At 35.3% G+C, this 21576-nt stretch overlaps 1 protein-coding gene and 1 pseudogene across 9 annotated transcripts in view; both read right to left on the reverse strand.

Annotated features, from left to right (window-relative positions):
- The window catches only part of LOC144970444 (arf-GAP with Rho-GAP domain, ANK repeat and PH domain-containing protein 1-like), a 152015-nt gene extending 144748 nt beyond the window's left edge, over window positions 1-7267 (reverse strand). For 3 of the 8 annotated variants that reach the window (XM_078910097.1, XM_078910095.1, XM_078910089.1), the window contains exon 1: window positions 3313-3423. The gene's annotated coding sequence lies outside the window, so the exon portion shown is untranslated. Of the gene's footprint in view, window positions 1-3312; window positions 3784-7081 lie in introns of those variants that run through there. The other 5 variants (XM_078910094.1, XM_078910091.1, XM_078910096.1 and 2 more) reach the window with 4 other exon arrangements.
- Window positions 7268-13621: 6354 nt separating this feature from the next.
- On the reverse strand, window positions 13622-19732 carry LOC144970446 (acireductone dioxygenase pseudogene; annotated as a pseudogene). Its single transcript, XR_013644959.1, has 3 exons — window positions 19607-19732; window positions 18569-18747; window positions 13622-16465 (listed from the first exon to the last, which is right to left on the reverse strand). The product of XR_013644959.1 is annotated as an acireductone dioxygenase pseudogene (transcript).
- Between the last annotated feature and the right edge of the window lie 1844 nt (window positions 19733-21576).

The raw sequence follows: 21576 nt of genomic DNA on the forward strand, positions 1-21576 counted from the left end.
CAGGAATGTAATCATCTATCTCTTTCTAGTGTTGGCCTTTGGGAGGTAAAGCAATGGGCTACTCTTGCTTTTTCATGAGGTGTAGGTGGCTCGAGCTCACTTTGTAACTAATTATGTTAAGTAATTTGAGCATTGTTTGTGATCAGGTGATAATTATTATAGCAAAACTCTGGCTCCAGTGTTATGTTCTAAGATAAGGCATTTTACTAACATGACCCCACTTGACTCAAGTGTAAAAAGGTATCTGTATAGGGATGGCATGGTTTTATAATAAGAGTGCTAATATAAAAAATGCCTAACGGGTGGCTTGCACTGTATGAATTTAAAAATTGGTTCCATATTATAGTCTGCAGGGGTAAGAGATAAAGCATTGGGTTAGACTATGGATTCATACTACATTTTGGTGAAGTAAAACCAAAATGAAAGAGGGCGTTGCAGAATAAAAATATAACAGAGAACTAAACCAACAAACATACTAAATCAATCAAATTTTTATTAACACTCTCCTTACCAATTATAGGAAAATTGTCACAGTTGTAATGACAAACGTATTCTTATTCAAATTTATTTTACATACAAAATTTGAAGATCAATCTTTATCATATTTATGTAAAGCTCGTCTTGCTGCACAAAATTATGTATAGCATGTACACATTGCTGTTGCATTTGAGTGTAAAAAATGAATTTTTGTGTTGCGTCGGTATGACAGTTCAGGAAAAGAGGGGTGAAGATTAGGAAATGGTCAATATATATAAATATACCTGAAGGTCAGAAAGACAAAGGTAATCATCTACGATTTTAGAAAAAGCGTAGAATACCGCCAACTAATTCAAATATTGAGATTGTCAGCACCAATGAATAAGTTGAGTGCAAAATTCAACAGCAAATTGGAGTGGATCCTGCACAATTAAAAAGTGCTTGATAAAAACAATATGAGTCAATATGAGACAATTAAATGCTATAGACCTGGACAAGAAACTGCTTCATCTTTAACTTTTTACACCTTACATATAATCCAATCCTATTTATTTAAATTTCTGTCGTCTTGTGTGGGATGGAAACCAAGTCCAAGTTCAAGAGCATAATATACAAAAGGTAGACTGTGCCCATCACCGCAAATCTTATGCACATAAATGTTACCTATCACACCACACTAATCCTGTCACTCTGGTCATTCAATCCTCCCGGTGTTCTTGTGTATGTGGAAAATGAGTTGAAATAATGTGGGATCTGTGATGTCTTTATGTCACATGGTAATTTGTTCCATATATTCCTCAAGGGGAAAGGTTGTTATTTTTCTTGCGAATGCTGGTGATGGAATTTGTCAATGTGATGAAGCCTGATTGAGTATCTGTTTTTTGAATTGTAAATGTAGATTGGAATGTTTATGGCTGAGTGTTTGTTTTAAATATTTTGTGAAATAGATGTATGCGCGCATTCTCTCTACAAGACTGTAGTGTTGGCCATCTTACCAAGTCAAGGAAATGGCATGGAAGTGAAAACCACAAAATAAACGAATACATAAAATAGGCATCTAAAAACACTTTATTCATACTGGATGATGTGATAATCAAACTGTGCCACAAAAATAATGAGAGAAAAAACTCACATTCTACATTCACGAATACAGTGCAGTAAAAAAAAAGTGTGCATTTGTGACATACATCTCAAATGCACATATGACAAAGATGATACTTAACATCCTTCTTGCAATCTACAGGAAGGAACTATTCATTCTTATTTATGTAGAGACACCATGCATAATGAAATGTAGCATTTTTCTCTCATTATTTATATGTATACAGAAAATGACTGACATTCATTCATCACTAAGACAGTGTGTGAGTGGGAGTGGTTGAAATGTGAATATCTTATAAATATTTAAACATTTTTTACAATATAAGTATCGTGATTAATTTTATCTTAATATAAAATGCTATGTATTTAATACATATATTGACATTTTCTTGATCGATCAACAAACATCGCATCTATAATCCCTCAAAGACATTGTCAATCAAGGTATTGCACAACAGGCTCACGGTGGTTCAAGCAGTACAGCTGCATTGACAGTACTGATTTTAAGTGCATGATAAAATCCTGACAAACATTCAGAATTGATAGTTCTTAGTGGGCTAATAATATGAGATTTTTTTAAACTTCCCAAATTTTAACAAATGTAGAAAAAGCAAATCTTGGGTTATTATTGTTCTTTTAAACTTGGTTTGGTGTATTGAACTGTAATCTGATGCGTGCAATGAAGCTTGTGAGCCATATCATTATTATTATTATTATTATTATTATTATTATTATTATTAGATATTATCAATATTAGGCATTTCATTTTTCTTCTTCTTATTATTATTATCACTAATGTTATTATCATTATTATTAATATTATTATCGTCGTTATTATTATTATATTATTATCATTATTACTATTTATTATTATTATTATTATTAATTATTAATTATTATTATTATTATTATTATTATTATTATTTATCATTATTAATTATTATTATTATTATTATTATTATTATTATTATCATTATTTCTATTATTATTATTAGCTTATTATTTCATAAGTATCATCGTCATTATCATCATTATTATCGTCAATATTATTAATATTTTCATTCCGATCAAAACAATAAAAATGGGAATTGAATGTGTATTAATCTCCCGTTGTGAATAAAAAGATGTAATTTTGTAAAAAAATTTTTTGGTTCTTTTTTTCAAAAATAAAGTTGCCATTTGGTCAACTCAGTTTAAAAAGTCCAACAAAAACAATCACAAAACTTTTCCTCAATATTTTTTAATGACATCACAGTCAAAAAAGTGTAGTGAAACAGACATGGACTATTAATATAATTGATTTCAAACTGGAACTAAGATGTCTTTTGTCTTCTTTCCTGTACATTGCACTCTCACTCTGCTTTCCTTCCTAATAAGTTTACCTAACTGCCCTCAAATCAACCTAACTAAAGAAAAAAAAATAATGGAAAAGTCAATTTAATGCTTAGCCCTCGTAAGATTAATATTCTAAAAATAGGCTTCTGTGTTTAAAAAAAAAGTTTGAAAGCATTTGGAAAAAGAAGAAATCGTAGGCTATGAAAGTCTGAATAAGAAGAATGTGAAGATAAGTGACAAGTGACACACAGACACAGGCCAGCGGCTAGGTGACAAAGACAGACTATGGACAATTTGGCACAATATACTTCCGTTTATGAGGTAAAGAGATACAAAAGACAATGATCAAGAACCCGAAGACATTCCACAGCAAAAAATTAAATTAATTCAAGAACTCACCTTTCAATGAAATCGCAAGGGACTAAATTCGCTTGTCAAACTTTTGCAGTGAAACAACTTGAAAACAACACACGAACTTCTGACTTCCGTGTTACAAATCGATTCCTGAATGGATTTTCCCAATCGCCGCGACTAGGCCGAAATTGGACCAAAATAGAAAGCGAAACTAACTTTATTTAGCGCTCCTCTGACTAAGCTTATCGGTGATCGGGGGCCTGAGGCCTGTTATTTTATCTGGGGCCTGAGGTTTGATTCCAATCGGAAAAGCGGCTGATTTTTATTATTTAATCCCTTATTCTATTTGCTCTGTTACTGGTCTCCATTTCAGAAATGAGAACTCTATGTACCAACCATATTTTTTTACATAACCCGACGTGCACTTATTTGCAGGTCTGATATTATGGGCTCACAAATCACACGAAAAAGTGATGAAAAATATTGTCCATTACACAACAATGTTAAACTAGGCCCATAAGTGGGTTCCGATATCAGCAGTACGTGTCAGTCACACATAATCACGCACTTACTCATTGTGACGGGCAGTGTATTAATAATTTTGGTGGGGCTCTCCCCCTCTCCGTAGAATGAATACATGATCACCATGATTTAAGTGCAATTATTAAAAACATAAAACTGAAGCGCTGGGCAAATAAATTGGGTCATAATATGCCTTGGGGCCACCAAAGCTTTCAAGGCATCACCCTGTTCCCTCCAAAAGAAGAAAAATAAAGCAGAAGAAGAAGAAGAAAAGAGAGAGAGAGAGAGAGAGAGAGAGAGAGAGTGTGTGTGTGTGTGTGTGTGTGTGTGTGTGCTCGCGCACGTGTGATATATATATATATATATATATATATATATATATAAAAATATATATATATATATATATATATATATATAAATATATAATATTATATATATATATATATATATATATATATATATATATATATATAGAGAGAGAGAGAGAGAGAGAGAGAGAGAGAGAGAGAGAGAGAGAGATGAGTATTTCAACATTTAATTCATTGTCATTATATATACCCTAATGTGATGACATTAATATTGCGGCGGTCAGTCGTATGTGACGATATTATGTCGGGACCTACGTATAGATAGAATGCGCTTGGCCAAGGAGTTCACAACATTGTCATCCGGAAGTATAACGGACCAACACACAAACTCTGTGTAACCATGAACGTTTATAGTCAGGTTGATACAGTTTAGTGAGAACAACTCACAAACGCGGATGGCAAAAACAATAACAAAGGCCTGAGTGACGTCATCTTCGAACTATCTATAGAATATGTATTTGCGGGTCTGATATCTAACCGAAAGCAGTTATGGGTCTGTTTTAATATTCTTGTAATGGACAATATTATTCGGAGTTGGCTTGAGTTTGAGAGTATTTAAAAGTTCCATTACAACAATGAGCCCAAAACAATTTGGGTTATCAGACCTGCAAAACATGTACACATCGGTCGGGATGGTTTAAAAGGCGAAAGTTGAATCTATAGCCATAGATTATATTTGACTTGTACAAATATTTTTCTTTGTCTTGTTGTTGTTACGGTTGTTGTTGTTGTTGTTGTTATTACTGTTGTTGTTCTTGATGGTGTTGTTGTTCTTGATGGTATTGTTGTTGTTGTTGTTTTGCTTTGTATTGTTTTGTTCAAAAGAGAAAACATAAATTCTTAATTTTCTCCGTACCGACCAATGTCCGGATTTCCCCAAAACCGTCATGAGCTTTCAGCATAAAAATTGATTTTAAAAAAACAACAACAAACAAAAAAACTTTAACTATAAAGCAATCTATGCATGCTATTATTTGATTTTGGTCAGCAAACCAAGCTCTACAAATCAGCATTAAGTTCTTAAAATTGTAACAAAATGTTTCGTCAAATAGTGTGATGTGCTAAAGAAATAAGTATGGAGAAAAACAAATCGATTGTATCAGAAAGGATGTGACGATTTTCCTATAGTTGATAAGGAGAGGGATTATAGTAGTAGTAGTAGTAGTAGTAGTAGTAGTAGTAGTAGTAGTAGTAGTAGTAGTAGTAGTAGTAGTAGTAGTAGTAGTAGTAGCAGTAGTAGTAGTAGTAGTAGTAGTAGTAGTGGTGGTGGTGGTGGTGGTAGTAGTAGTGGTGGTGGTAGTAGTAGTATTATAGTCCGTTCCAAGTCCCGTGCGCACGGAACATTGCAAATTCCTCCAAATTTGCTAATATGGAGAAGTGATTTTTTGCATGCGGACTTAATTTTTAGTGACATTATGAATTTTGAATACCGATTATGATAGACCAAACCGTTTTTTCACAATGCTGAATTCCTTTGATCTTTTCATCGCTTGCAATAAAATATTACTCAAACTTTTAAAAGTTTACAGTAATGGTGTGTTGATTTTCGTTCTCGTGGGGAACATATTCACAACAATGTTGCATTCAGTGGCGTAGCTTAACAAATAATTTAGGGTTCTTTCAAATAATTAGTGTAACAATGGATATCATTTAAATAGTACTCAACAGGCTCGGCAGTAGCCTATAGACTTTGCTACACATCCAAAAGATACCAAGTTCGATATCCATAGCGTTATGTGGCCTTCAGCAAGCCACTTCTTAGCTCAATTTGCGGTGCTTTCCTTGGAATAGACCCTAAGTCAAGTTTCCGCTTGAAGATGAAAAAGGGGAGTTATTTATCTATTTCATTCATATGTTGAGGAAGATACATTTATATATGACATACCACAAAATTGTTTATGTGTATTGGTGTGTGGGAGAGGGGGGATTGATATGTTACAACATTCATAACGTCGTAGCCAATCATGTGTGTGTCATTGAAAATAGAACGAGTGGCGAAGTGCTAAGAAGAATAAGAAAAAGCAGAGAGAACAAAATACCAAACACGGAACTTTTCGGACTCAAAGGCCTTCTTCAGCCAACATCAAACAACAACAAAATGTATGCTTTTATTGATTTTTCTGAAGAAGGGTTTTGAGTCCGAAACGTTCCGTACTTGGTACTTTATTTGTTTAAAAAGCTGTTATATTCATTTTTGTTTATACTTTTGATTGGTTACATATTATTGTGCTCAATCACCATGAGATCCAAATGCACAAGCTGTCATAGTTTATTGCGTGTACAAGCTGTTTGACAGTTTTACGGTGCAGTTAGTGACCCTTGTTGGAGAGGAGCGCAGCACAGCATAGCCTTCATAATATAACATTTGTAGCTAATCACCTCACAACGATATTCTGTCGGGGTGATTTAGATGTTTGGAATTGAATTCAATTTTTGGAAAAATGAAAACTGGCTTAAGTTAAAATTTTAGTACCTTTTATTAATGAGAACGATAGTATTTTCATAAAGTTTCAAAAACGAAATCCTCACATTTCTGGAACTATAAGCTGTAAAGTTATTTACGGCATCAGTTTAACCTCGATACGTATTACATTGTGATTTTATATAGCGCAATATCCACTAAAATGTGCTCAAAGCGCTTTACAAGGGGTCCCTGGCCAACAGCAACATTAATTAACATTTAGGACGGGACATGACGCCTGTTAGGCGATGCTACAATTATTTCGGACAGAGACAACGACCAGGTACTCATTTTACACCTGATTACGGTGAGATAGAGCCTTCTCCAAGGACTCAACTATGCGCCGAGCGAGGCTCAAATCCAGGACTTTCCGATCCGAAAGTGAGTGTCATACCACTAGACCACAAAGCCGCACATAATATTATTCCGGTTTGAGCCGGAGTGTCATATTTTATAGTCTTACACATCTCAAAGAATTACGTCACAGTAGCACAAGGCGATGATCACCAAAAGAAAGTGAAAAGTGAGTTGTTGTGTGCATGGAATCGAATTATCCCAGTAGCTGTATCATTAAGTAATACTATTCACTTTACTCTTTTTTATTTTAAATTTCGTTGCCGTGTGTGTGACGAAGAGCACAGCCACGAATGATAAACATACGTGTATGTGTTTGAAACTAGGCTATCACTATCAGAGATACAGTGGAATCATGATAAAGCCAGCACCATATGGCCAGAAATATTTAGTTGTTGATTTTAAGCAAGGTTGAATTTATCCATTATCAATTGAACGTACTTTCGATAAAGAAGAGAAATTTTGAGACCAACAAGAGATGTTGACTTTAAGCAGAAGTTGACTTTAGAGTGTTGACTTGATGCGGATTCCACTGTATACTCTTAACAGGCGCTGGTTAAGGTAGCCAAAACAGCTTGCAAATAGTAATATGATCAGCATAAAAACATGGCTGTGGTGATGATAATGGCGTATTCATTATATTCTATAAGACCAACTGTACAGCTGGGGCGACCATCCCCAACCCAGCGCGTCCACAGGTGGCGGATCGTGGAACGGCCTACAGATCCTGATCTATAGGTTAGCTGTAAAGCCGCGGACCAACTGGCGATAGTCGTGGAGAGTGAGGTTGGGTAGTCTGGCAGCACAGCTACACATACAAAATGCCTCATATACTCTATGAAGGGACTATCAAGGTGAATGGGAGGCGCCTTAAAACCTGCCAAATGCTCCCACTGCCTTGTGGGTTATGACCGGGAGGTCAAAAGGCTATGGAGTAAACCAGATAAAAATCCGTCAGAAGGCAACGGGGAACCACTGACGTATCATCCCAAAGATCGTCATGATGTCCGTCCAAGCGAATCTAGTCAACGACGTCAATGGATGTTTTTCGAGCAACTCGATTACAGCCTCGTCCGGTAGAGATAGTCATGCAGGTGAACAGGTGACTCTCGACCGTCATCCAGCTACTGTGCACCACCAAACATTACGAACAGCAACATGGAATGTAAGAAGTCTGTACCAGAAAGGAAAATTAGCAAATGTAGTTATGGAAATGAAGAGATTGAATATCAATGTTTTAGGATTATCAGAAGTTAGATGGAAAGGAGCAGGAGAACTTAATTATGATGACTGTAAAATTATATACTCAGGAGGAGGAGAACACCAAAGGGGAGTTGGAATTATACTAGATAATAAAACGGCGTGAGCAGTCAAAGGATTCTGGCCCATATCAGACAGAGTAATGGCAATCAAACTACAAGCAAAACCTTTTGATTTTGATATTTTACAAATATACGCCCCAACCACCAGTCACGATGATGAAGAAGTGGAAAATTTCTATCAACAAATAGATAAAGCAATGCATCAGTTTAAGTCTTCAGACATAAAACTCATCATGGGCGATTTTAATGCGAAGGTGGGCCGAGAAAGAATGGAAGATATTGTGGGCCCACATGGTCTGGGAGACAAAAATGACAGAGGTGATCGTCTTATTCAATGGTGCCGTCAACATGATCTGACAATCACAAATACTTGGTCAACAAACCACAATAGAAGGAAGTGGACATGGAAAAGTCCTGGAGATGGAGTGAGAAACCAAATAGATTACATACTCATCAGCAAACGTTTCCGAAACTCGGTTTTGTATGCCAAATCTATGCCGGGGGCTGACTGTAACAGCGATCATATACCTGTGCTATGCCCCATACGAGTTAAATTGAAAATCTGCAAAAGAGCAAAGGCTAAACCTAAATACCAACTAGACATTCTCCGGGAGGAACAGAAGATACAAGAAAAATTTGAACTATCAGTAAGAAACAAGTTTGAAGTGCTTGGAGAACTAACAGATATAGAAGAGAAATATGAGCAGTTTAAAGACAGTGTTGCTGCATCATTAGAAGAAAATGTTCCAACCACACTTAAGTTGCAGAAGAAGAAATGGATTACTCCAGAGATATTATAACTAATGAATGAGAGAAGAAAGGCCAAAAATCAGGAAGAAAAATACAAGACTCTGAACAGGCAGATAAAAAGAAAATGCAACGAAGCTAAAGAAGACTGGATAAATGAACAATGTCACTATATAATGTCCTGCAAAGAAAAAATGGCAAATTCTTCCATCAGAAAATCAAAGAAGTGACAAACAAAACTAAATCAGGTGCTAAAAGTGGATGCATCAAAGACAAGCGTGGAAACACCATCATGGACAAAGACTGCATTCTAAACAGATGGTCAGAATATATTGAAGAACTTTTTTTTGATAATCGAGGAGAAATGCCTATGATAAAAGAACTGGAAGGGCCTTCTATAATGAAAGATGAAGTTAGGAACGTCATGAAAAGCATGAAAAATGGAAAAGCTGCAGGACCTGATGCCATAACAATTGAAGCCTTGACTGGCCTGGGTGAATGGGGGATTGAATTCATCACAAACCTTCTAAATCAAGTGTATGACACAGGAAAAATGCCAACTGATATGAAACGATCCATTTTTATAGCACTACCAAAAAAGCCAGGGGCAGTTGATTGTGAACAACACAGAACTATTAGCCTAATGAGCCACCTCACAAAAATTCTTTTGAAGATAATTTTACTAAGAATAAGAAATAAAATACGACCTGAAATTGGGGAGATGCAATTTGGTTTTGTTGAGGACAAGGGTACCAGAAATGGAATATTCACATTGTCAATGCTGATGGAAAGATGTATTTAAGTAAATAAAGATCTGTATATGTGTTTCATCGACTATTCAAAAGCCTTTGATAAAGTACAACACGAAAAACTATTCAAAATTCTATCATCCTTGGACATTGATGGTAAAGATTTAAGAATATTACGGAATTTGTACTGGGAACAAGAAGCAACAATGCGTGTTGACAACGAACTAAGCAGTTTTACACCTATTAGAAGAGGAGTTAGGCAGGGGTGTGTTTTGTCTCCAGGTTTATTCAACCTCTATAGTGAAATGATATTAAGAGATATCGAACATAAGAAGGGGGTGTGTATTGGAGGAAAGAATGTAACAAATCTGAGGTATGCAGATGATACGGTTCTACTGGCAGAATCTGAACATGAACTACAAGAATTACTGGATGATGTAGTCAGGAGTAGTGAAAATATGGGACTGGAACTGAATATATCTAAAACAGAATGTATGACGGTATCTAAAAATAATAACCCACCAGCCTGTGTAATAACAAGCAGAGGACAAACAATACAACAAGTTGAATGTTTCAAATATTTAGGCTTCAATGTAACATCCAATGGAAAATCAGATTGTGAAATAAAGAAAAGAATAGGTATGGCGAAGAATGCATTCAACCAGCTGCATACAATTATGAAAAACAGGAATATTAGCATGAAAACAAAAATCAAAGTCCTGGATTGCTATGTACTGTCTGTGCTGCTATATGGTTGTGAGAGCTGGACCATAAACAAGACCATGGTTAAAAGACTGGAGGCAGTGGAAATGTGGTTTTACAGAAGAATGATGAGGGTGTCATGGATGGAAAGGAAAAGAAATGAAGAAATTTTAGAAATGGCAAACAGAAAAAGATCACTGATAACAAAAATCATCAAACGCCAAATGGAATTTTTAGGACACATTATCCGCCACCCTGGTTTGGAAATACTCGCCTTGACTGGAAAGATGAATGGAAAAAGAATAAGAGGAAGACAAAGAATAACGTATTTGAAAGGGATAAGAACTTGGACAGATGAAGCTGAGAAAGGTGGCGCTGCTTTAATAGAATTGGCAAGAGATAGATCAGCTTGGCGGAAGATGACCTCCGACGTCTGCTTCAGATATGGAACTACATGAGAAGACCAACTGTGTCGTAAGCAAGAAGTTAATGTGTATTGTTGAGACTGAGCCAGGAGCTCAACCCCACATGGCATGTCGCTATTATAACATTGAAAATGGAGTGTACTTAACTATGAAAACAAACTTGGTTCTACCACAAATTCTTTTATTTATTGCCCTGTTCACCTGCAGGCCTTTCGATTCGAGCCATTGTGTGAAAAGCTCACCAGAAACACCATCTTTTTTTTTTTTTTTAAAGCGCTTCTATATAGCGCAATATCCATTAAACGTGTTAAAACGCTTTACAAGGGGTCCCAAGTCAACAGCCACTGGGAGCTGTTTTGTTTTTGTTTTTAAGGGTTTTACGGCGCTTGCAACACATTTAGGTTATATCAGCGCCAGTAAAAAGGAAGAAAATGGGATAGTAAAAAGTTCTAGAATTACAATTAAAGAACCCAAGAAAAAGTAAGACATAGGGGAACTGGAAACAAATAGGGATCAGATGTAGATTCCAAGATCACACTATCATTGTACTTAGTTTGAGATCACCTATAAGTCTCATCCGGACACAAGCACAAATCCCAACAAAGAGGACTACACTCAAATGCTTACACTAAACACTAAAAATAACAAATATAATAATACATAACAGAGAGATGATTTACAAGGAAAAAAATATCATCTCCCAAAACAATAACTATGCATTTGACTGTTTCCCTCCCAGCCAAGACTCCGACGAGGGCCAGGAAAAAAACAAGTAATCCCATTCCAAGACAAAGACAGAAAGCTTGTTGGATAACAGATATAAGGCGATAGAAGACACAGTATGTACCTCCCTGCCCGCTATGGGAGGTCAGGATCCCCACCCAGTCACTGGGAGCTACCTCTCGTCCCAGGTTCATTCCCCATTGGTGCTGACCTATAGTTTTAGGATCATTCTCCTCCGGTGCTCACCTCCCATGTCTGGCTTCAATCACTACTGGTACCGGTCTCTCACAGTCCCAGGTTCATTTCCCTTTGATATCCTCTTCCATAGTCCCAGGTTCACTCCCCGCTGGTGAACACTTCCCCCGAGTCCATGGTTCATTCCCCACTGCTGCCCACTTCCTATAACCGTCGTTTCCGGTATTACATAGCACCCTCTTATGGTGCCGCTGCGTAATTTAAAACACAAAGACAAGTGATGGAGCAGGATTTAGCATTTTTACGGAAAGAATAGAAATAGAAATAGATATATCTTGAGAGAGCAACATATAATGTGTGCTGATTTAAGACCACTTAAAAATGGCTGGAGCAGGCTCTTCTAGTAGTGACGAAAAGAGACACGACAAATGAAGTGCCAGAAAGCGGTGGTTAATTTAACATAAGGGGAGTAAGCAATGTTTTGATTACTGTTCAGATTGAATTATATGGGTTATCTCCCTGTAACGAAAAGATTAGTGTAATATTATTCCACTCATATGTGAACCATCGCCTCAAAACTGTATTATGTCGAAGTTAAACCAGATAGGCCAAAAGGAAATTTTGAAGTATAAAAGACAAAAATAAAACGCACACACAAAAAAAAAAAAACAACAAATAAACAAATGAAAAAAAAAAAAAAGAAAGAAAAAGAAAAAAAAAAAAAGAAGAGGAAATTGTGTTTTTTTTTTTTTGTCAGTAAAGAAATAATATTCCCCAAGTCAAGTATTTGATCAAAATTAAATTTTTAGCATTTAAACCACCACTTCATTGTACCGTTCTGAATTGCCGAGTCACATATATTTAGCTATAAATGTCAAAGTCGGTTGAAGGAGTGCGTTTGATAGTTGGTTCTGTCCCTGGCCCACTCATGGGTCATACCAAGGCATGATTTTGTTTGTTTGATTTTAAGGGTTTTACGGCGCTTGCAACACATTTAGATTATATCAGCGCCAGTAAAAAGGAAGAAAATGGGATAGTCAAAAGTTCTAGAATTACAATTAAAGCACCCAAGAAAAAGTAAGACAAAGGGGAACTGAGAACAAATAGGGATCAGATGTAGATTCCAAGAGCATACCACCAATGTACTTAGTTTGAGATCACCTATAAGTCTCATCCGGACACAAGCATAAAATCCAATAAAGAGGAACACACTCAAATGCTTACATTATACAATCAAAATAACAAATATAATTAATACACGACAGATGATTTACAAGGAAAAAAAATATCATCTCCCAAAACAATAACTATGCATCGGTTTCCCTCTCAGAGTCAGGAAAAAATAAGGGGATAGAGACAGGGTATGTACCTCCCTGCCCGCTATGGGAGGTCAGTTGATTTACAATTAAAAGCACTCGAGAAAAAGTAAGACAAAGGGGCCTGTTTGAAACGAAATCTTGCCAATATAATATAAGACAAGCCTGCTTAAAATTGTAAAAATTCGTAATTTGTAGGAGATAAAAGTTGTAGTCGGAACAGTCAACTTTAAAGATTAACAATTTAAAATGCTTATGAATTTCTGAAATTGGAACAAAAATTTCGTCATCCTATGAATTCTTCATAATAGAGCAGGACTGCAATTTGCAATATCCATGCCGCACTGTCCAAAATAAAGGTCAAAGGTTGTCAGACTGGAAAATGTACAAAAAGTAAACAAAACAAAAAATAATAAAAAAATCAATAAATGCCAAAAAAATAAAATAAAAAAAAAATAAAGGCTGTGATATATAAAAATGATAGAAACATCTTTATTCATTCAATTAAAGCTATCTGCGTATTGATATCAGAGACATAATTCCGATTTCCCAAAGAATAACATTCACCTCTGTTGTACACTACATAAAATACATTTTTCATATTGAGGAGGTAAAAAGTATTGGAACAAAATGAATGTAACAGCATCAAAAAGAACAAAATACTTACCACAGAACATCCCAGGTGGGCTGAAAACCCTTATTCAACCAATAACAAATAATATGTTACTGTCAATGACATAATCAGTCGGATTGTGAAAAGGTTTGGACCGAGATATTGCCAAGTTTAGTTGGAAAGTCAATTTTTATCAAAAAATGAGTTGTCATAAATAATTAAATCAACCCTGTCTGTACATCTTTGGAAAATATCAAAGCTTAAATTCACTTCTAAATATTTTTACAGCTAGTGAAGTTGAAAAAGTATGAAGTTTGAGAAAAGTTGCTGGATATTTTCCCCATACATCTGACCATAACTTCATTAAAAATCACCCGATTTACTTCAAATAAAGATTAAATGGCTCTGGGGAGCATATTCTTTCAGAAAATGTAAAAAATTGCAAATCCAAAATTTTTACCTTCCGACTGATTATACTGACACATATGATTGAATTGATATTACTTCACTGAAAACCTGAACAGATGAGAGAATTGTTCTCTGTACGTTTATTTTGTGAAATCTTGTGTTTTGGTAACTGTACGGCAGAGTTGTGATAACATGAAAAACGTGTAATAAATACAAGGCCTTAATGTGTTGGTACTTCTCCCCAAAGTAGCATACATTACAATGGAAACATTAAATAAATAAGAGGTGAAACCATTACAAAAAAATAAAAATAAAATAATAATAAAAGACAATTAATTAACGAAAAGTAATTCAGGAAAAGCACCTTTTTTTTTCTTTGTGATAATTAAACTCAAATTCTCAAAAATCCAGAGCATCAAAACCTACATTAAAAGTTGCCAACAATGATGTAGAAAGAATTCCAATTTTACCTTGTGAAAATGTCATCCGTTTTACTTCTTATTGTAAGGGAGGCAATCAGTGATAATTAATAATTGAAAAAGAGGGCCTTGCATGAGCCATTACGCTTGAATCACAATATCCCTACACCAGAGGAACAGATGACATTAAAAAGCCCCCTGAATTTTGATTTAACATCAATTTCCAGTAATAAGTCCCAAATAGACATGCTCCGACAACATCAAAATTTTAAAATATTTGTAGAAACTACGAATACTTGAAATTTTAAGTAGGCAGCTCTGCAGATCTGGTGAAAAAAAAAATTGAATTTGGCAAATTTTAGTTTGAACAAAATCTGTGTATACTGATTAAATCTGTATAAGTGGTACGACTGCAATCACAACTTTGGAATGAATATATAGGAAAAAAAAGTCAAGCGTGCAAGGTAACAGGTCTGCTGGTGAATGAGTCTAAAGAGCATTTCCAACAATTGCAGCCAGATGTGTGGGCATGAAAAACCTAAGCTAAAGGATAATTTATGAAAGAATCTGCATAGTAATCGTCCTCACAATAATCGGAATATTCTATTTAATTTTATCAGTAAAAATGTCAAGAATGTTATTTAAACTCATTTTAAATAAGTCACTTCGTTCTTCCCTATCCAGCCAGTGACTTTCTTTCATCTTTAACTGAGAACTTTTACCTCTAATCTAAAAATGATCAATAATTATCTGGAAACAAACCCTGACACTTCATGAAGTCTCCGATTTGTTGAAAGCTTTTGGCAAGTTGATGGTCATTTTAACCGATTGACATTTTAAGGAAAAAATTCAAAGGCTACAATTTTTCAAAAAGGTATTTTTGCTGATTAAAGAAATTCTGATGCATGATATTCTGGATAGCACCAACAATCTTTCACAGATTATGTACTTAAGTATTTCCTTTTTTATGTTGTTGTTGAGAATATAGGAACTTTTATTAGTGTCACCTTAAAAAATCCATCACAACGTAAGGTCAAAACTTATCACAATTACATAGAAATATTACAAAATAACGATCATTATAAAAAAAAAAGCTGTTGATGCCGCCTCATAATTTTATCAAAACAAGAAAATCTAATTTGAAATATACATATTATGGCCATTCGGGTAAAGATTCCATAACTGATACAACTGATTGTTATAGAGTATATTCCATCTTTAAAAATAATAACAGCGATCACAGCTTGAGCCGAAAAATAATTTTTCTCCTTAATTCTGGGATTAAAAGGTGTGGGAATATATTTTCCATGGCAACAAAATAACATAACATTATGTAAGACATCTCCCACCCAAATCCAAACCAACCATGAAAAGTTACAATATTCACTATTCCCAGCTAAGTTTCTCTGTGAAAATTGTTGTTCAATTTTGGAAACTGCCTATAGGAGAAAAAGATAAACAATCCAAATTTCAAGAAAACATCTTCATTCAAACTGTAAAGCTATCCACCTTATGAAATGAAAGTTGAACTTAACTCAATGCTGAAAGAAAGGATATTTTGCAAATTTTCAATTTTTTAAAAAGTCATATTCTTTAGATAATTATTCTAAATAAATTCTGTCCTTAAAAAAATTGTGAGAAATTTGATGTTATTTGTGAGAGAGACAGTTTTGACATTGAATGTGGTCTAAAAGGGAGTAAAATAAATTTGAAACTTTTGGGATTTTGAAGTTCAGTTTTGGCTTGTGGTGATCTTAGGCTGACTGTGCCAGGGCCTTCAGGTAACTGACTCGTGCAGGGTGCTCGTCTGCTGGTCTGTTGATTGGGGTCCACACAGGCACTCCACAGAACAAACGCCTGGCTCTGATATAGTTCTGCAAATGTAAAATATAGGAAAATTTGGATACATTTAGGTTAAAGGAAAGGATGGTTCAGGATTTTGATATAATGAACAACATTATTATAACTAATCTTATAAAAGCGGGGATTAAATTAAGCCCATACTGACGTCATACATAATGAGTTGGTTTTTTTTTAATATAAAGAGAGCAATAACAGCGCAGTGCTGCAAACCTCAACCCATGAAAATGGGTACAATGGAGAGCCAAAATGAGAATGATTTTGAAAAAATCCCACCCCCCCCCCCCCCCCCCCCCAAATGCAAAGATCCAATTGCAGTTTCACAGCAGCTACTCAGACTTAGATGAATCTGCCAGGGTGATGAGGACTTCACGGTAGAGAAGGATAAAATGCTTGACTTATTCCGCAACCGCCATTATCCTAAATACATACAAAATCCAAAACATCTCAAGGGAGGCCGCCCTGAAACTAGTTGACAACAGTAACAGCAAAACAGACAGACCTATCCTGGTCATCACAAATCATCCATACAACAAGGAAGTCATCAAAAATTTAAAAACTAACTACTGTCAGATTCTTCAGGAGCATGTAGAAACGAGGATATAGTCAACAAACCGCTTTTCATCGCCTACAGACGGACTGCAATTTGAGGGACATACTCGTTAGGAGGCGCTTGACAATGGATATGGCCAGTAACCAACGTAAGAAAGAGCTTGTGGACATGCAGATGAAGGACATGCCCACACTTACTCGTGGAAAATTCCATCAAATTCCCGGATAAAGTTTGGGACATTCGACACGCCTTCACCTGTACGGATCATAATCTAACTTACGCTACAATCTGTTAACGTTGCCACAAGACATATGTGGGAGAAATGGGTAAGAGATTAAGCGACAGGTGTTGACAACATCTGCGGTCTATTAAAAACGACGAGGACAAACTTGTCGCCCACCAATTCAATCGAGGATTGCACGACATGCAAAAGTACTACGTTGCTTCTGTTGCTTGAGACTGCCACTGATGATTATTCTAATACATACATCCCTTATATTTTGCATTTATTTCTAATTCCATTGTATTTATTTTCCAACAATAGTCTACACTTTATTTCATTTCACTTTCTATACTGTATTACACAGTTCCTCCCTGCCTCCCCTCTTTTGAATTAATTAATTAAATTGCGCACCTTTTATAAATTTCTATTGCTCTATTTTAATTTGTGCTTCCTCACAAAGTAGCATACTATTTCATGCCCATCAATGTTTTTGATTATTCATCTTAACAATGCCACTACCACATTATCTCATTTGTCTGTAGTGTCTCATTAATCCCTTCTTGGTGAGAAAGGGGAAACTGAAATGTCCATTTTATCTGTTTTCTTTTATTGTTAGTTTTGCAACTGAAATAATTGTATTGTCAACTTCTAGTTTTTCCATTACCTTTTTGTAAATAATTTATGGATATATCAAGTTATTTGCAGCCCCTAATCGCTCTCCTCGATTATGACATTGTTTAAACTTAAATATTGAAAGTTATTTTTAGAAAATAATTGAAAGATTGGAAACAAATCCATGAAATACTTTTTGCGACAAAAATGGAATTAACAGAAACATTCATTAAAGCAAGGGTCGTAAACAAAAGAAGGTGATGCTAAAAACGATGAACCTAATGAATAATTTGAGGTTGTGTACAATAATGACCAAATCAAAATGATTAAGATATAGGTTGTTGTATTTTTGACGGGACACCAGATTAATATTGTGGAATAACTCAACCCAGAAGTGTTAAGTGATTAAATATGAGAGAACAATTTATCACTGAGTATAAGTTAGATTATATATACAAATATATCGCATCAACATCGTAAGTAGAAGGACAATATAATATAACTCAAATAGGGAAAGAAAGGAACAAAGAGTGCAGTCTTCTCTAAGGCATGCCAATCCGATATTTGTAAACACAAATAATATTTTAAACAATGGACTTAATGAATAATAACTAATTAAGCTGTAATTAAAGACAATTAGCTAATAACAAAGGGGAGCAACTCTTTCCTAGAGTAACTCGATGTATAGGTGCATAACATTGGTGATAATGACAAAAAGAGTGTACTCACTGTTGTGTCAAGAGTGAATCGATGATAAATACCACAGGCAATATCAGCATATCGTCCTTTACCAACTCAACACGAATCCAACGGTTCTCTTTATCTCTAACATCAAAATAGCCTCTGCCCGCTAGGATGTAACGGATCTCCTCATCTGAGTGAAGATGTTCCTCAAAGAAGCTTTTGATCTGAAAGAAAGAGTGGGGGTGAAGAAATTGATATAGAGAAAAAGAGATGATAAACGATGCAACAATCCTGAATGTACAAAACACAAAAGATGCATCTTAAAAGAGATGTTAATAATCTCCTATATTAATCCACTATTCATACCATAACGCTGAATCAGTGTTCAAGCTTTTCTTAATTTTGGTTACAGGGGTCTTATGACACTTGCAACATTTTTAGTAAATTTAAAAGAGATAATAAAGGTAAAGTTGTAGATCTGAAAGTAAAAACACCAAAGAAAAAGTATGACAAAGAGGACTGATTCAAATGGGAAACAGAAGATTCCACAAGCAATCCATCAACGTACCGATATTGTCACTAACCCTAAAGTCCCATCCAAGCACAAACAGAAGATCCGCCCCTCAAGGGTACACTCAAATGCTTACAAAGTATATGTTCTTATCTAAAAACCATCATAATACATACATAAAGAGAGATGACTTACAAGGTAAAAAATTATCATTTCTCAAAAGAAAGGAACTATTATATACGTTTGACTTCCTCATCACAGTTAAGAATCCAAGCAAAGCCAGGAAAAAAAATGAGCCATCTCAATCCCACATGCAAAGGGAAAGATATAGGAGAACAGAAGATACAGCAAACATGACCTCTCCACCCACTATGGAGGTCACAAGACCTCATCCCAGCTTTTCTTATGAATCTTTAACTTAAAATAATGAAATTTATTTATATTGCGCCCAATCCAATACAATAAAGCTCTAGGCGCATAACAACAACATCAATCCATTCAATTTTCTCTCTCTCTTTCTTATCATTCCCAAAAGTCATACCAAAACGCCACACCGCCACACTGCTGCCTACCTTTTCGTCATAGTTGGGCAACTTGTCCTTGGAAATATCGACGGTGTCTTCATAGGTATAACCCTGGTCTTTTTTTAGGGCGAGGAAATCCTCATTGTTATCAATGCCTTCAACAGGAAACTGATTGAATCAATGAGAAAATAATTTCATAATAAATAACTTAATACTTTGGATTGTTTTCTTTATTATCTGTTATTTATTGAGACACTTTAAAAGTGGATGTGTGAATGTGAGTGCAAATGTAATTTGATGGTATTCTTGGGTAAGTAATTACCCAAGGCTAAAGGCCATTCCATGTCAAGTGGACCAAATTTTCGACAATTGGGAACCACATTCCTTTCGATTTTCCTCAAACTTGGCTCAATTGAAGATAGCTATGAGACATGAAGAAAACCAAATTTTCAGTACAGAATATGGATGAATTAAACTTTTTACAATATTTTACAATTTTGTCTCAAAAGGTGTCAAAATCAAATTTGCTTTTTTTAGTAATCATGTTAAATCTCTCAAATTTGGTAATCTTGTACAACTTTTAGCACAAATTACAATTATTTGAAAGCTAATGACTTTTTTCTTCAATTTCTGGAGTTATTTGCCCTTGAAAATAATTTTTAAATATTTTTTTTTTCATGACTTTAATGGTTCATTGGTCATTGACGATATACATATATCACAGATTCTCAATAGATAACATATGGTCCAACATAATATAGCAAAAATATGGGTCTGGAACTATACGGTAATTTTTCGAACAGTAAGTCAGCTGGCAGATGTTATGAGTATTTTAGCTAAATGCATATTACCAACATGTCACACACTCTTATAAGTCTTCATCTTAGATTCAAGATGACTTAACAAATTCAGAGTCATCTGGAGCATTTATATAGCGCAATATCCACGTAATGTGCCCAAAGCACTTTACAACAGCAACACTTAAAATATAAGACATGACGAGGTTAGGCGAGATTACAATTTTTGTTGACAGATACAACACTATACTAATGTCCAGGTACTCATTTTACACTTGAATATGAAGAGAATATAAAAGTAAAGAGCCTTTTCCAAGGACTCAATTAGGCATACTCTGAGCAGGACTCGAAGCCAAGACCTTTCGATACAAAGGTGAACGGAATATCACTAGGCTACATAGTCGTCGTCTCAACTCTTCAACAGATGGACGGAATTTTTTTCAGATTTCAATTTATTTTTATAATAAAAATAAAATAAATTCCCTTTATTCATCCCCAAGGGGAAAGTTGTCTTTGGGTTTATTCCATGAGATGACTGGAATAACCCAGGCATCAGTAGCAGTGCAACGCCACAAAGTGAGCTAGGGTGAAGTGACTTGCTCAAGGCCACACAACGAGGCAGGTATCGAACTTGGTACCAGTTGGTTACGGAGCCAAGACCGTACTGCTGAGCCACGCTGCCCCTGGTCATAAACTGTAAATCCAACGTTTTCACCGAGAGAGCAGTTCCACAAAGATGACAAAATCGTATTGTTACTGCTCTCTCCATGAAAACTTTGATAGATGCAAAATCAAACTGGCTGAGTGTAAAGTGTATTGTAATATATTGGAGTTGTTTGGGTATGTATGAATATAGTTGTTAGGCTGTGTTTATTTAGTTAGAGTTATTTATAGAGGTACACATTTTGTGTTGTGCATGTTTTACATGTGAGTGCGAATGTTGATTGTGCGAATGTGTGAATGGGCAACTGGATCATTAAATTTGAAAATGCCTAGAGTCCCGGAAAAAGGACAAATGAAGGAAACATCCAGGAAAACCTTCACTGATCCGAGGATCTGAAGGGGAAAAAAACCTTGGAAACGGACAAAAACTTCTGATCCATGGGAAAGTATTATCACAATCAATATAATACGTTCTGATCCACAGGTCACAGGTTCAAGCCCCTGCGCTTATATACATTAAAAAAAAGTAGAATTTGGGATGGCACTCAGGAGTCATGA

The sequence above is a fragment of the Berghia stephanieae genome, chromosome 4, assembly GCF_034508935.2.
Source record: "Berghia stephanieae isolate SIO BIC M18660-M18661 chromosome 4, UCSD_Bste_1.3, whole genome shotgun sequence".
NCBI classification, from domain to species: domain Eukaryota; kingdom Metazoa; phylum Mollusca; class Gastropoda; order Nudibranchia; family Aeolidiidae; genus Berghia; species Berghia stephanieae.